The 15,013-nt window shown below is 37.4% G+C and overlaps 1 protein-coding gene across 1 annotated transcript in view; it reads left to right on the forward strand.

Annotated features, from left to right (window-relative positions):
- Positions 1 to 15,013, forward strand: part of LOC120527383 (transient receptor potential cation channel subfamily M member 3-like) — an 881,963-nt gene that overhangs the window by 105,959 nt on the left and 760,991 nt on the right. The window lies entirely within an intron of this gene.

Consider the following 15,013-nt stretch of genomic DNA (forward strand, 5'->3'; position numbering starts at 1 on the left):
TAAACAGTCCAATGCTATTCAGCTTTTTCAAGTAACTGGATTATTTAAATGAAAAAAGTCTTAAGCTGTGCCATTTGCACAATATACAGTAAAATGAAAAAAGTCTTGAGATGATTATTTCTATTTTTAAGTAAAAAATACTATATATATAAAATATTTAATCAGAAAAGATTATACAGCCTAACAAATTTTACCAATTATTATTTTATCACTGTTTCTAAAATAATGATTTGTTGAGATTTACAGGTTCCTGAAATACTGCTTTGCACTACAATGCTAGGCAACTGATTTTAGATGCAATATTTGCAACTTTTTGAAAGCTGCATGAAATCTACTGTTGACCACTATTTTATTGAAAATACCTAAACTTAATATTTTTCGTTTACTTATTCAGCCATCGATCCATTTTCAAAACCTCTTAATTGAGATTTAAGGTTATGGAGGAAGCAACCCAGTAATTAATGGATTTCATTTTCACATACAGTATTTTCAGACTTCCCAGTCACATTACCCATAATATGTTTGTGATATGGAAACACAAAGTGTGATATGGAAACACAAAGATATGGAAACACAAATTAAGTACATTTTACATGGACGTTGACTAGGTGGGAATTTGAAGTCAGTCTTTTCATAATTTTTGAGTACATTTGTCAGGTTTCCTCTTAGATGATGCTAGTTTTAAACTTGTGGAACAAATGACTATCACTCTTGAGTATCAGAGCTTTTATTCTAAAAACAAAAGAATAAAACAAAAACAACCAAAAAAAGAATCGTGTTAGCCACAAGGAGTGGGTATAAATCTAACTTTGACTTACACAATCCTCTTTTATAGCCATTCTGTGCATCAAATATGCAAATTAAATACCCAGAGTTGTTTGCAGTCACTAATCTCTTACAATTTAAAGTAACACCGGTATATTATTATTTAGTAATGCATTTAACGCACTTTTGAATATTTAACAAGAAAACTTAAATATAAAACAAGCCAGCCATATTGTATAAAGCACACTAGCTTCCAAGGACTATTATCGCTTGCTTCCAAGTCTTGGTATTAGGCCAGATGCCAGTAATAATTAGACTAAATGTTGTGGCTCTGTGTGGGATCACTCTGGTATTTTGTTTTCTTTGTATTTGTTCCCTTTCTTTTGTCTACATTGTTTTGTTTAAAGTTCATTTCTTTTAATTGTTTCCTAACTATTGACTATATATTCTGTGTTCCTTCTGTTACCTTAGTTAAGGAGGAGTGAACCCCGTGAATTCGTAACATCCCCCAGGTACTGTAAACAGCTTAGTATCAGTACCTGATGTCAATCAATGCCTTGGTGAACCACTGAATCTTGGCAGTGGCTTTGTTTATTTTATATTAACTGTGTTCCTCGCTCCCATTGTGCCTTTTCTCTTTATTTTGAAAGTTTATTAGTCTTAAAACTATTCAGAATTTGACTTTCTAAGTTTTTTTTTGATAATTGGCTTTGTCATTTGGACTTATATTTTGAATTACAAAGTTGTGAGCTTTATTAAAGTTAATTATTCTTTCATTTTTCTTTAATTAATCCTAGAACTTTCTTATCTTTGTCCCTTGATTTTGCCTTTTGGTTTGGTATTCTGATTTTTGAATTCTGAAATTTTTTACTTTGTTTTTGTCTTATTATTATAACAGTGAAATGTGTAATCTGTTGTGGGTAACCTGTAACAATATAAAATACATTTCAGTGAACATATTCTTCATATCAACCTGAAATAATTTACCTCCTTCAGTCATTTCACATTAATCATAGTCTCAGAGGTTTCTCTAGCCCTATTATATATCCATTTCCGAAAACACTTACTGGGTAGGGTAATCCACTTTGGAGGTGACAAGATCAGATCCTACTGTGGCAGTAGTTTATACAATCTATTTATGCACACATTCTATTTTACGTTTTGACTGTTGCTTTCTTTGTTTGGAAGTTGGTAGGATTAAGTTCATGGTGTTTCCTTTCATACCCTGTACTTTGTTTAAATTCCCAATTGAGTGGTTATTACTCATTATAATCTGCTTAGTAATGAAACATATTTTGTCAAATTCTCAATCTGTATGTATGGATGTCTCTCTAGGGCACATGTGTCAAACTCCAGGCCTGGAGGGCCGCAGTGGGTGCAGGTTTTAATTCTAACCCTTTTCCTAATCAGTTTTCACTGCTAATTAACTTCTTTTCCCTCTATTTTAATAGCTCTGTTTTTAAGGATTAAGTCTTCTGAATTGATTATTTTCTTCATTAAATGACAGCCAAACAGAAATGAGACATGAAACGAGCCAACAGATTACCAGCTAAATTGGGGCTTTAAACTCCAACCAGTTCCTTAATGAGAAGCTGATTCTTGCTGTTAATTAAATCCGTTATTCAATTCCATGGCTTGTTGCTGCTCCCTTTTTGCCACAGCAGACATTTCCAAAACTGTTGATATTCTGTTTTTTTCTATTTTAATAATTTCGCTTTTTATCTCTGCTCGGATTTATTTCTGTGGGAAAGATATGAGATAATCTGTCCTCTTAAGAAGGCCTTAAGAGTTTCCCAGAGTATTCCTGCAGAGATCTTTGGGGATGTATTTGTCTCTAGAAAGAATTTGATTTGTTTGGATATAAATTCTGTACAATTCTCGTCAGCTAATAGAAGCGGGTTGAGGCGCCATCTGTGGGGTGAGTGTATGGGGCTTAGTAATTTTAGCTCCAAGATCATAGGTGCATGGTCAGAAATAACAATAGCATCGTATTTGCAAGATTTAATCTTAGGCAAGAAGTTATTGTCTATAAAGAAGTAATCAATCCTTGAGTAGCAATGATGTACTGGTGAGTAGAAAGAATATGTTCTTGAATTTGGGTTTAAAAACCTCCAGGGATCTGATAAGTTGTGATCAGTTATAAACTTTGTAATTATCTTTGCGGTGTTAGATGTGGAGGAAGTCCTATCTAAAAGTAGATTTAGAACACAATTAAAGTCCCCAGCCATTATAACTTTATGAGTGTTCAGATTGGGAATGGATGCAAATAAATTTTGTATAAATTCCTTATCATCAACATTAGGTGCATAAACATTTATCAAAATCATTTTACAGTTAGATAAGTCTCCCATGACCATTACATATCTCCCTTCAGGATCCAATACTACATCTGATGCTACAAATGGTACTGTTCTATGTATGAGAATTCCCACACCTCTAGTTTTCTTGATAAAACTAGAATGGAACATTTGCCAGTCCAGTCTTTTGCAGCGGAACTGATCCTTGCTTAGTGGGTTTCCTGTAAAAATACTATTTTAGCATTTAGACCTGTTAGGTGAGAGAGTACTTTCTTTCTCTTTAATTCGTGATTCAGGCCTTTAACATTCCAGCTTACGGTTAACTGTCCCATCATGGAGACACTGATTCTGAGTTTTTGATGTCATTTTATAGTCTTAACTGGAAGTGAGACAGCTTTGGTCTTAATTTCCTATTTCCCCTAGAGTTGTTGCCATGCAGCTTATTATTACGTTGATAGTTATAATTATAAAGATTGAGAGGATAGATTAGGTATAGATCAGGCCTGCTCTCTTTCTCTCCCCCCTTAACCCCCCACCCTCCCTTTTTGCCTCCCCAAGTGAGGCTAAAACCCACTTCACATAGTCCCAGTCCTCTGACATACCCAGAGACAGAGCACGTCCAAAGCAAAACAAGCCCCAATGCAGCGCGCTTTAGGGTTAAAAGATAGAGATATCTGTTACCAATATAGTCTTAAAAAAAAAAAAGTTTTGCACTTAAAATATATATATAGTCTTCAGCAATTTTAGTGCATTAAGATGATACACCCAGATAATAAACCCGGGGGATGGTGTTAAAATGTGTCCAGAATAAGCATAACAAGTCTTAATGCAGTAATAGCAATAACAATAAACCAAGGGTATGATATTGAACAGTCTCGTTTAGGGTAGAGATGAAATAATTAGAAAAGAAAAAAAAAGAGAAAAAAGAATAATTAAGCACAATAAAACATAAACAGATAGCCCTAGTAATACTAAGTAATAATGAGAATATATGAGAATATATGCTGATAAAACCCGTATTTTAAAAAATAGATCAGACAGTAGATTATTAATCCTTGCTTTATCATTAACCGCCATGACTCACTATTATGTATCAGAATAGTCCCGGGATCAGCTTTCTTAATTCCTTTTCTGCTTCTTCCTTGCTAGCGAAGACATAGAATTGACCCTGCCATTCCACTTTCAGTTTTGCCGGATACAAGAGGCTGTATTTGACACTGGCTTGCCGTAACCTGTTTAATGTTGTAGAAGGCTGCGCGTTTAGTAGCTGTTGCTGGAGAGAAGTCAGGAAGATACGAATGTGGTTATTTTCATATATATTATCTTCCTTGTTTCTGAGGAGTGCCATCACCTCTAGCTTAAATGATAATCGTTCAAAACGAACTATAAAAGATCTTGGTCGGGGTCTAACGGTGTTTCATCCGTATGCGTAAGCGCTGCTATCTCAGATTCTGCTTTAAAGTCGTCCCCAATTATTTTAGAAAAAAGTTCAGCTGCGAATTTCACAGGGTTTGAAATTTCTCGATTCTCAGCAGACCTTAAATTCTGACATTATAACTTCTACTCCCATCTTTCAAAGCAGCCAGTCTGTCTCCCAGTTTTTCTCCGAGTTTTTTGCATTCGGAGCTGACATTTACTGCTTTTTCCTCGGCACTGGCAGCTAAATTTTCGCCATTTCAATCCGATTCGTGAATGTCTCCTTGAGATCCTTCAATTGATCAGTAAGAGTGCTCAGTTTAACCGAGTTTTCCTGAATGCGCTCTTCAATTTTACCCAGCACCTGTCGAAGCTCAAGTTGCACCTTTTGACGCAGCCTTTCATTTGCCTGTTGGAATTCCTGTCGCAGCCTTTCATTTGCCTGTTGGAATTCCTGTCGCAGCCATTCATTTGCCTGTTTCAACTCCTGTCTCACCTCCTGTCTCATTTTTTCGCTTGCCTTTGTCCTTGCTTTCTCATTAGCCTTCTCGCTTTTCTTTATATCTTGCATGAGCTCAGCGAGCAACACCTTCAGTTCAGACAGTTCAATTGTGCTTTCTTGTACCGTAGATGAAGCAGCAGACTTTGAGACTAAAAGAGTTAAGAAGGCGGTTAAAATGAAAACCTGCAGCCACTGCAGCCCTCCAGGAATGGAGTTCGACACCCCTGCTCTAGGGCATGGGTGGGCAAAGTCAGTCCTAGAGGGCCACAGTGGTTTTAGGTTTTTGTTCCAACCCAGTTGCTTAATTAAAAACCAATCCTTGTCAATTATTTAATTTCATAGCTTGCTAGTGCTTTACCTCTGCGATGGCAGGTCATGCTCATATCCTAGATTTTTTTTCCATCTTAAGGATATCATCCAAATGATTTGAAGTTTAAAACAGACAAGTTATTCTCAGTGCTTCACTTTTTTCTCTTCACTTTCCTTCCAAGTATTTAATTTAAACAAATAGTGCACAATACATACACACAGGTGTAAATGGAAACAAGCTAATGGAGAACTGCTGGTTTCTCTTGCCATTTGCAGCTTATTGCTAATAAGGAACAATTAAAAACCAAGACTACAATTGTTTAAGACCAAAATAAGCAATAAGGGTTCAAAATCTTAACGAGAGAGACAACTAAAGAGAAGCAGAAGTGTTACTTGAGCAATAAGTGCTTCTTATTAAGAACTTGGTTGGAACAAAAACCTGCAGCCACTGTGGTCCTCCAAGACTGAATCTGCCCACCCCTGCTCTAGGGCATCTGCTAATCTACCTAACTAACTCTTTTACTTTCACTTGCTTTTCTAATTGTATTTCTTTCAGATGATGGTGACCTTACTGCAAGTTGCTTTCCCCCTCCATGATTTGAGTTCATAAGCTTACTAAAAATACCCACCTTGTTCATGGTTAAACTTATCCAAATTGACTAAAATAACATTCCTTTGCATCAAGTGGTAATTTTTGCTTTAGCATGCAAAGGCTTACAATATGTTCCATTAAAGTATATCATTGCTTCTCTCAATATCTACACTTTTCTTTCTGCCTCCAGTTTGTGTGTGTCAGTGGGACAGTTTTTCTTTGGTCATGTGATAAAATGTTGTACAAAGATGGACTGAGATTGAGCAACAGTCACAAGAGTCAGAGTAACAGTAAGACTAGAACCAGGAGCATATATAAATCATGCGGCACACATCAGTAAAAGTTGAATTTTTGGTTTCTGGCTTTCACTAATAATGTGTAAAAGCAATGTTAAAAGCAAATCTAAGAATACCATATGCAAAAATTCAAGAGAGCAACAAACTCAGTTAATAAAAATTAATATGTATTGTTATACCAACAGTTTTCCATGTCTTTATCTGGGCCCCATTCATGAGCAGCTTCTTGATGAATTTGTATGCGGACATTGCCTGTGCTTATCTTTTAACTTTACATAAACAAAAAGTTTTGGTAGTGACACAAATGCCATGTTTTGCAAAATTTGTAGCTTCAATTTTTGTGGTGGCATTTCACATTGTTTTTATATTATTGTGCAGTGATCAGATGCATAATAATTCATTGTAAAGAGCTTTATTAGCATAAAAACTTAATTTTATCACAGAAACCCATTTTCATTTATTTTTGCCCTGGTACAAAATGATTAGCTTAAAGTATCCAGCAAGTTCCAGGACTGTCTCCTCCTGAGGAGTCGGCTACAGAATCGTGTTGCCACCAATGCAGAGCCTGCGCAAAATTGGCAGCAGGTGGGTGGGAGTGAATTTGCACTCACAGTGAGGCAAAGGCATTTGGACCATGGCATTGAGTCAAGAAGGGCAGCAAAGAAGCCACCTCTTTCCAAGAAAAACATCTAGGGCAGACTGAAATTCTGCAGGAAGTACAAGAATTGGACAGCAAAAGACTTGTGCAAAGTTATTGTTTCAGGTGAATCCTCCTTCTAACTGTTTGGGACATCTGGAAAATCGATTGTCTGGAGAAGGAAAAGGTGAACGCTACTATGAGTCCTGTGTAATGCCAACAGTGAAGCATCCTGATACAATCTATGTGTGAGATTGCTTCTCATCCAAGGGAGTGGGCCCACTCTCAATTCTACCCAAGAACACTGCCATAAATAAACAATGGTATCAAAACGTTGTAAAAGAGAGAATTCTCCCAACAATTCAGGAACAATTTGGTGATGATCTGTGCATTTTCCGGCATGATGGAGCACTATGTCACAAGGCAAAAGTGATAACAAAGTGGCTCTGAGATAACATTGAAAGTTTAGGCCCATGGCCAGGAAACTCCCCAGATCTTAATCTCATTGAGAACCTGTGGTCAGTTCTCAAAAAGCGGGTGAACAAACAGAACCCCACAAATTGTGATCAATTCCAAGCACTAAAAAGGCAAGAATGGATCACCATCAGTCAGGTTTTGGCCCAGGAGCTAATACCCAGCAAGCCAGAGCAAATTGCAGAAGTTATGACGAAGGGTCAACACTGTAAACATTGATTCTTTACATAAATGTAATGTATCTATACTAATAAAAGGCAAAGCCCTCACTGACTGACTTACTCATTGACTCACTGACTCATCACTAATTCTCCAACTTCCCATGTAGGTAGAAAGCTGAAATTTGGCAGGCTTATTCCTTACAGCTTACTTACAAAAGTTAAGCAGGTTTCATTTCGAAATTCTACACGTAACGGTCATAACGTCGACAACGTCTGCCATGTTGAACTTTCTTATTTATGGCCCCATCTTCACGAAATTTGGTAGGTGGCTTCCCTGCGCTAACCAAAACCGATGTACGTACTTATTTCGGTGGTATGATGCCACTGTCGGCCGCCATATTGAATTTTCCAAAAATCACTAATTCTCCAACTTCCCGTGTAGGTAGAAGGCTGAAATTTGGCAGGCCCATTCCTTACAGCTTACTTACAAAAGTTAAGCAGGTTTCATTTAGAAATTCTACGCGTAACGGTCATAACGGTCAACAACGTCCACCATATTGAACTTTCTTATTCATGGCCCCATCTTCACGAAATTTGGTAGGCGGCTTCCCTGCGCTAATTGAAACCAATGTACACACTTATTTCAGTGGTGTGACGCCACTGTCAGCCGCCATATTGAACTTTCCAATGTCACTAATTCTCCAACTTCCCGTACTTATTTCGGTGGTATGATGCCACTGTCGGCCGCCATAATAAACTTTTAACGTAAGCCGATGTACGTGCTTATTTCGATGGTATGACACCACTGTTTGCCGCCATATTGAACTTTTCAACAGTCTTTGTTATTTATGGGTCCATCTTCAAGAAATTTGGTACACGGGTTCCCAACGCTAACTGAATCCTACTTACGTACATATATACGTCCATAGCCTGCAGTTCGGTCCCCGTGTGAGGTGGCGTTGGGTCCCCCATCCCAACACCTCCCACGTTGTTGGCTGCCTGCCTGTATAAGACCGTCCGTCGCTCTGGTCTTTACATTCCCTTCCTTGCTTTGCCACGGGATTCACCTCTCCCTACTGATAACTGCAGCCTTTTTGTTAAATCCACGGCTTCTCCGCTGTTTTATTGTTTGTTTATTACAATTATAGTTATTGTATAAGTATTTTAGACTTACTTTACATTGCTCAGGTACCCATTTCCTTTACCGTTCCAACCAAACCCAATTAACATGTCTATCGAGGTGATCACCATCGATCAAAGAACTGTCACTTACCGAGTGGTTTACATGCCCGGAGATGCCGCCTGCATTTTCCATTCTCTGTGTTAAATATTGCACGGCCATATCAGGCTCACTCTTGATATCCAGAGGAGCATTGTGTTTTATGTGTTGAAGAACCTATGGTTCTGCATGTGAGTTGATGGCTGCCGCTGAATTGTTCGGTTGTCGCTCTCAAGTGTACTGAAATGGCCAAATATTTTACACCTTTCGACAACCACCAATGCCTCTTAAAAAACTTAGATTCACAAGTGACGATTTCAGTAGTGGACACTTTGATGTTTATGAATGTTTAAACTCTCAAAAGCTGGATGTAATTTTATCGATGAAACCGGTTGTGTGCTTACAACGCTTGACAGATGCCGAATGTTACTTCAACACAACAAATCCTGCAAATACTGTCGTAATTGAAACAAACCATGAAACTCAAACCGATTATGACAGCAGCAATCCAAACTGTGAGAAAACAGTAAAAAGGAGGCGTGTCAGACGTCATGGTACATTTTGTGATGCAGCTAGACGGAAACAACTTTGTGACGCTGCCGCCAAATACTCGCAGAAAAATCCACAAGTTAATAGACACACTGTCGCTAAATACTCACAGGCAAATCCACAAGTTCATAGAGACGCTGTCGCCAAATACTTGCAGGCAAATCCACAAGTTAATAGAGATGCTGCTACTAAATACTCGCAGGCAATTCCACAAGTTCATAGACACACTGCCGCTAAATATTCGCAGGCAAATCCACAAGTTAATACCGGAAATGCCTGTTAAACATCTTAGATTCACAAGTAGCGATTTGGGTAGTGAACACTTCTATGAATGAAACCTGTTATCTTTACAACGGTTGACAAACATGGAATGTAACTTGAACACAACACGTCCTCCAAATACGAACCTGATTGAAAGAAATAATGATAATCAAATCCTTGATGGCAGCAACACTCATAACAGTGACAAAACAATTACATTGACAATCATGTTACGTTATTTTTAAAATGTTTCCTTTTCTTTTTCGTAACTTCTTTAACACACTACTTCTCCGCTGCGAAGTGTGGGTATTTTGCTAGTTTGCCAATAAAAGCCCTTGATTTCTTAAAAAATAAGATACACACAGGTACCTCTGTGCTCATCACAATCATATATTCTGCCATTTTGCTCTGTTCAAACTGTCTGCCCTCTTTATCAGCTTTTCTTTCTTGGATATTGAAGCAGTCAAGTGAAAGAGTAGCAGTCTGGACACAAGATCATTTGTAACTAGAAGAAAGTACATCCATTTACACCTGCATTAACATGATCAGATGACACGACCAAATTAAAAAATTGAGTGTAAATGCACCGGTGATGCATCACTCACACCCCATTCACAGTTGCTCAGAAATTATTAGAAATCTCACCTAATCCAAGTGGAAATATAAGTAAGTTTTCTATCCAGCAGCAGGCATGTAAGCCAAAAAAAGAAGAGCGAGCTCTGATACCTGTGTTTTAAAAAGTTTGGAGAGTGGCAACAGCTCTGTGTGTGTAATTGAGCTACCATCTCCTTCATGAGACTATCACATATTTGGTATCATGCTAAAACACTAAAGTTCATAATGGCAGTGTGGCATGTCACTCTCTCTTTTTACTGTTTCTTGTTGGTTCAGTTTATATTCTAGCTACAGGTTAGTACATGTAGTATCCTGTGATGCACAGGCAAACAAAATATTGTAGAAGCATTATAATGTCGGCTAGAGTTTATACAAGTGCAGTCGGTACACTCACACTCGTACTTCCTCTTTGAATTGCATCAGCAAAGCCAAACTGACCAATCACACTAAAGCCAAACTAGCCAATCAGATTGCTCAGAGGGATTAGACACGCACATGCACATGCAAACCTTTATTGTTTTAATATACAGTATATCAGATTCAAAAATGTCCATTTGAGAACTACTGTATGTGTCACTCTCTAGCAATCCTAATTTTAATCTACTGTTTGATTTTCCAGACTCAGAAACTTTACAAATAGAAAAAAAATAACAGAAGAATTAGGAAGAACTTGCAAATTTCATGTTTTTTTCTGCTTGTTTTATTTATTTGTTTTTTTTTTTTTTTTTTTTTTTTGTTTGAGGAGAGGGTCTAGTGTGCTGTCACATTTATATATGATTTCAGGTGTGGTGAAGGGTGCTGCAGAGAGTTAACTGAAAAACCTGTGTAAAGAGATTTCAGACCATAGCATGGTGTCATAGCAACAGCAGAGCATAATATTGCTACAAATGGCATCAACATGCAGCTGAGACGTATTTCTGCTCCCTGTTTAACTGAAGTTGTAAAGAGTAATGACTGACAGCCAGGTTTTATATTCTCCTTGGAGTTATAGTCTAATAACATGGAAATGACCATTTTTTTTTATTGTGAGCCACAATCATGGCAATATCAGGTTTTGTTTTCTATCATTATTATTCTTTTTTGGCAGCGTTAATAGAGCTTTTCTCCCTTTAGCTTGAGGCCTTCAAGTATTCCTTCATTCATGGTTACAGTCATTCTATTCAAAAGCATCAGATATCTGGATAATTACTTAAATGTGAAAAGTATTTTTTTCAGTGTCCATTTGCAATTTCAATAAAAGTAACTGGTCACCTGAACTGGAAGCTGGAAAGAGAATAAAAAGAAGTGGGAACAAGGCTTCTAGCAAAGCTATACTCCGGGCAGATGTTATGATTAACTAAAATAAAAAGAGGATTGGCAACCATGAAGGCTTCAGCAAATAGAGACTCAAAAATTCAAAGTTTCTACTCTGTTCAGTCTTCCTTTCTTATTTCATTATGGAAATAATTTTACTTTTCTTTCTCTATGTACTGTCATACATTATGAGATTCCCAATGATCTTATTTATTTATTTATTTATTTTTGGAAATTCTCAATGCATCTTTTCATAGAACAAAAGTTGTAGCATATTAAAATTGCTTTCTCTCTATCTCTATTTTTCAAAATATACAGGACAGGCACTCTGTACATGCTATGTTGTATTGAAAAAATGCGTGACAGAATAATGTATGAACTTTCATTAAAATTTCCCCTTGGTGATACATCTGTGTATTTGAAACTTTCTGTGTTCACACCAGTTTTCACCTTATCTTTGAGTTTCTTCCCATATACCAAAGACCAATGCATGCTGGGTTAACTACTTGTTCTGAATTACCTTTATATAAATGTGTATGTAAGCATGTATGTTCTGCGTGATGGACTGGCAATCTTTCCTGGGGTGGCTCCAGTCATTTCAACCAGAAGCTCCCTGGAATCTTGTAATGAAAAAACAATATTCAGAAAATTAATAGATGCCTTAGATGTCAACATAAATCTTCTATTGTAGAAAATGTAAGGTTCTCTTTGAGCATTTCCTAAATTACGCAAAAATACTCTTCTGAAGATTATATGTCCACATCTTAGAAATACACAATATAGTATTAGATCTTGTTTAATTATTCTACCTGTTTGTTTTCTGAACAAGTGTAATCCTTACTGTGAGTCTCTGGCAGCAGGTGCCCAATCCAGCAACAAAAGGCACATGTCAAGGGGCAGTGTATAGGTTAACCATGCTGGTATGTGGAAGGAACAGCCTTCACAGATATAGGGAGAACATACACACTTCAAACAGGCATGATTGGACTGGGATTTTAAGATGTGCCTCATAGATCTGTAAGACAGCAGTGAAAACCACTGCACCACCAACCTGACCCTTCATTACTTCAGTTCTTATTAATATAGTAATTCTGTAAAATCTGCAGTATGTAATTTACTATGTCTAAAGTCAACATGATTCAGCATTATGTAATGCTAGTTGTGTTTCCCATAGTTCCCTGGGTTTTCTTTAAATTGTTACTGTAAATGTTAGTTTAGTCTCAATAAGCAACCTGTGAGAGAAGCAATTTTAAATAGTCAAATTTTTTAAATAGTCTAGTTGATAGTAATATAGACTTTCCTTTATGACACCTGATTAAGACTTTGGTCACTCATTTTGAGACAGGGCAAGGGAAGCCCTTGGTGTAACCATAGCACAGTGGGGATGGGTGATTCCAGAGCGCACAATCCTGATGACAGCATCCTAGGCAGCCACCTGTATTTCCTAATGGAGTGACTGTCTTTCTGAAGTACTGTTTCAGTATATCAGATATCAAGTCTGTGACTTGAAAAACAAAACTTTACAATTAAGAATAAACAGCACAGCAATTGAGCTTTTAAATGTACAATTTCAAGTAGTTGTAAAAAAAGACTTCAATTAACTTTTGTTTACAGCAAAACTACTTTTGAACAGAATGGTGCAAACTTCATATTCAGTTCCAGCCCATGACAAAAACCTAGAAAAATTGACCTAAATATCTATTACTATCAGAAATTGGCCTGCATATCTATTATTATCAGAATTAAATTCTAGCCATAAAGGTATATTTTATTAATTAAAGTTTACATCATAAGAATGTTTTAGATTCATTATACTCAGAATTCAGAATGCTGCTATTATTTTATTGTACCCTTTTGATTCTGCATTAGAAAATTGATCAATACTCTTTGTCTGGCCAGCACTTTTCCTAATCACCTCTTTGTTGCTTGTTCATACTTCTCATCTAATGACAGACTCATTATTCTTTAATTACACCATATCTGTTTTTGTGCTTATGTATATTTCTTCCTAAAACTTGGTACTAGCATGCTTGCACTGTCTATCTATCTATCTATCTATCTATCTATCTATCTATCTATCTATCTATCTATCTATCTATCTATCTATCTATCTATCTATCTATCTATCTATCTATCTATCTATCTATCTATCACAAAATGAGAGAGAAGGCAGAAGAAGAGTTGGGGATCCTCCCCATATATTATACAAGATTGCAAGCAAAAATGTAGCTCCAGAGTACTGCCTGTGTCAGCGTCCAAATAGGGAAAGGATAGGAAGGGAATGTCTTAGGCTTTTATAGCTGCAAGGGAGGTAGAGGCAGGTCCATGAGGTCAGAAGGATGAATGGCTAGGAAGGGAGTACAGGAACTGCTGAAGCTTTATGTGGGTTTCTGTTCAGATAGATAGATAGATAGATAGATACTTTATTAATCCCCAAGGGGAAGTTCACATACTCAAGCAGCAGCATACTGATAAAAAACAATATTGAATTAAAGAGTGATAAAAATGCAGGTATAACAGTCAATACCATTGTATAATGTTAACATTTACCCCCCAGGGTGGAATTGAAGAGTCACATAGTGTGGGAGAAGAATGTTCTCCTCAGTCTGTCAGTGGAGCAGGACAGTGACAGCAATCTGTTGCTGAAGCTGCTCCTCTGTCTGGTGATGATATTGTTCAGTGGATGCATTGGATTCTTCATGATTGACAGGAGCCTGCTCAGTGCCCGTCGCTCTGCCACGGATGTCAAACTGTCCAGCTCTGTGCTTACAATAGAGCCTGCGTTCCTCACCAGTTTGGCCAGGCGTGAGGCATCCCTCTTCTTTATGCTGCCTTCCCAGCACACCACCACATAGAAGAGGGTGCTCGCTACAACTGTCTGATAGCACATCTGCAGCATCATTGCAGGTGTTGAAGGATGCCAGCCTTCTAAGAAAGTATAGTCGACTCTGTCCTTCCTTGCACAAAGCATCAGTATTGGCAGTCCAGTCCAATCTATCATTCAGCTGCACTCCCAGGTATTTATAGGTGCACCCTCTGCACACCTCTGATGATCACGGGGTCCATGAGGGGCCTGTACCTCCTTAAATCCACCACCAGCTCCTTGGTTTTGCTGGTGTTCAGTTGTAGGTGGTTTGAGTTGCACCATTTAACAAAGTCCTTGTATATAATAAACTCCTGTTCAGGTGGTCTGCAGAAGAGGGAGAAGAAAGGTTAGTGTACTTCGTCAATCCCTGTCTTCGGTTAAGCCCTTAGTCTGCCTTCTAAGCGCACATGTGTGACACTATCTATCTATCTATCTATCTATCTATCTATCTATCTATCTATCTATCTATCTATCTATCTATCTATCTATCTATCTATCTCTATCTCTCTCTCTCTCTCTCTCTCTCTCTCTCTCTCTCTCTCTCTCTCTCTCTCTCTCTCTCTCTCTCTCTCTCAAGGGTTAATATTTGACTACTCTAGGCAAGTCATTTGATATATACTCCTAATCTGCACTGATCAGTGTGTAAACTCAGCTAGATAAGAGAAAATCTGAAAATTAGTAGTTATTGTTAAAGTTAAAAGTAATATCACATTTGAAAATAAATGCATTCTCTAAAGTACATTTTAAATACTGCATAATTG

Source organism: Polypterus senegalus, chromosome 4 (assembly GCF_016835505.1).
Source record: "Polypterus senegalus isolate Bchr_013 chromosome 4, ASM1683550v1, whole genome shotgun sequence".
NCBI classification, from domain to species: domain Eukaryota; kingdom Metazoa; phylum Chordata; class Cladistia; order Polypteriformes; family Polypteridae; genus Polypterus; species Polypterus senegalus.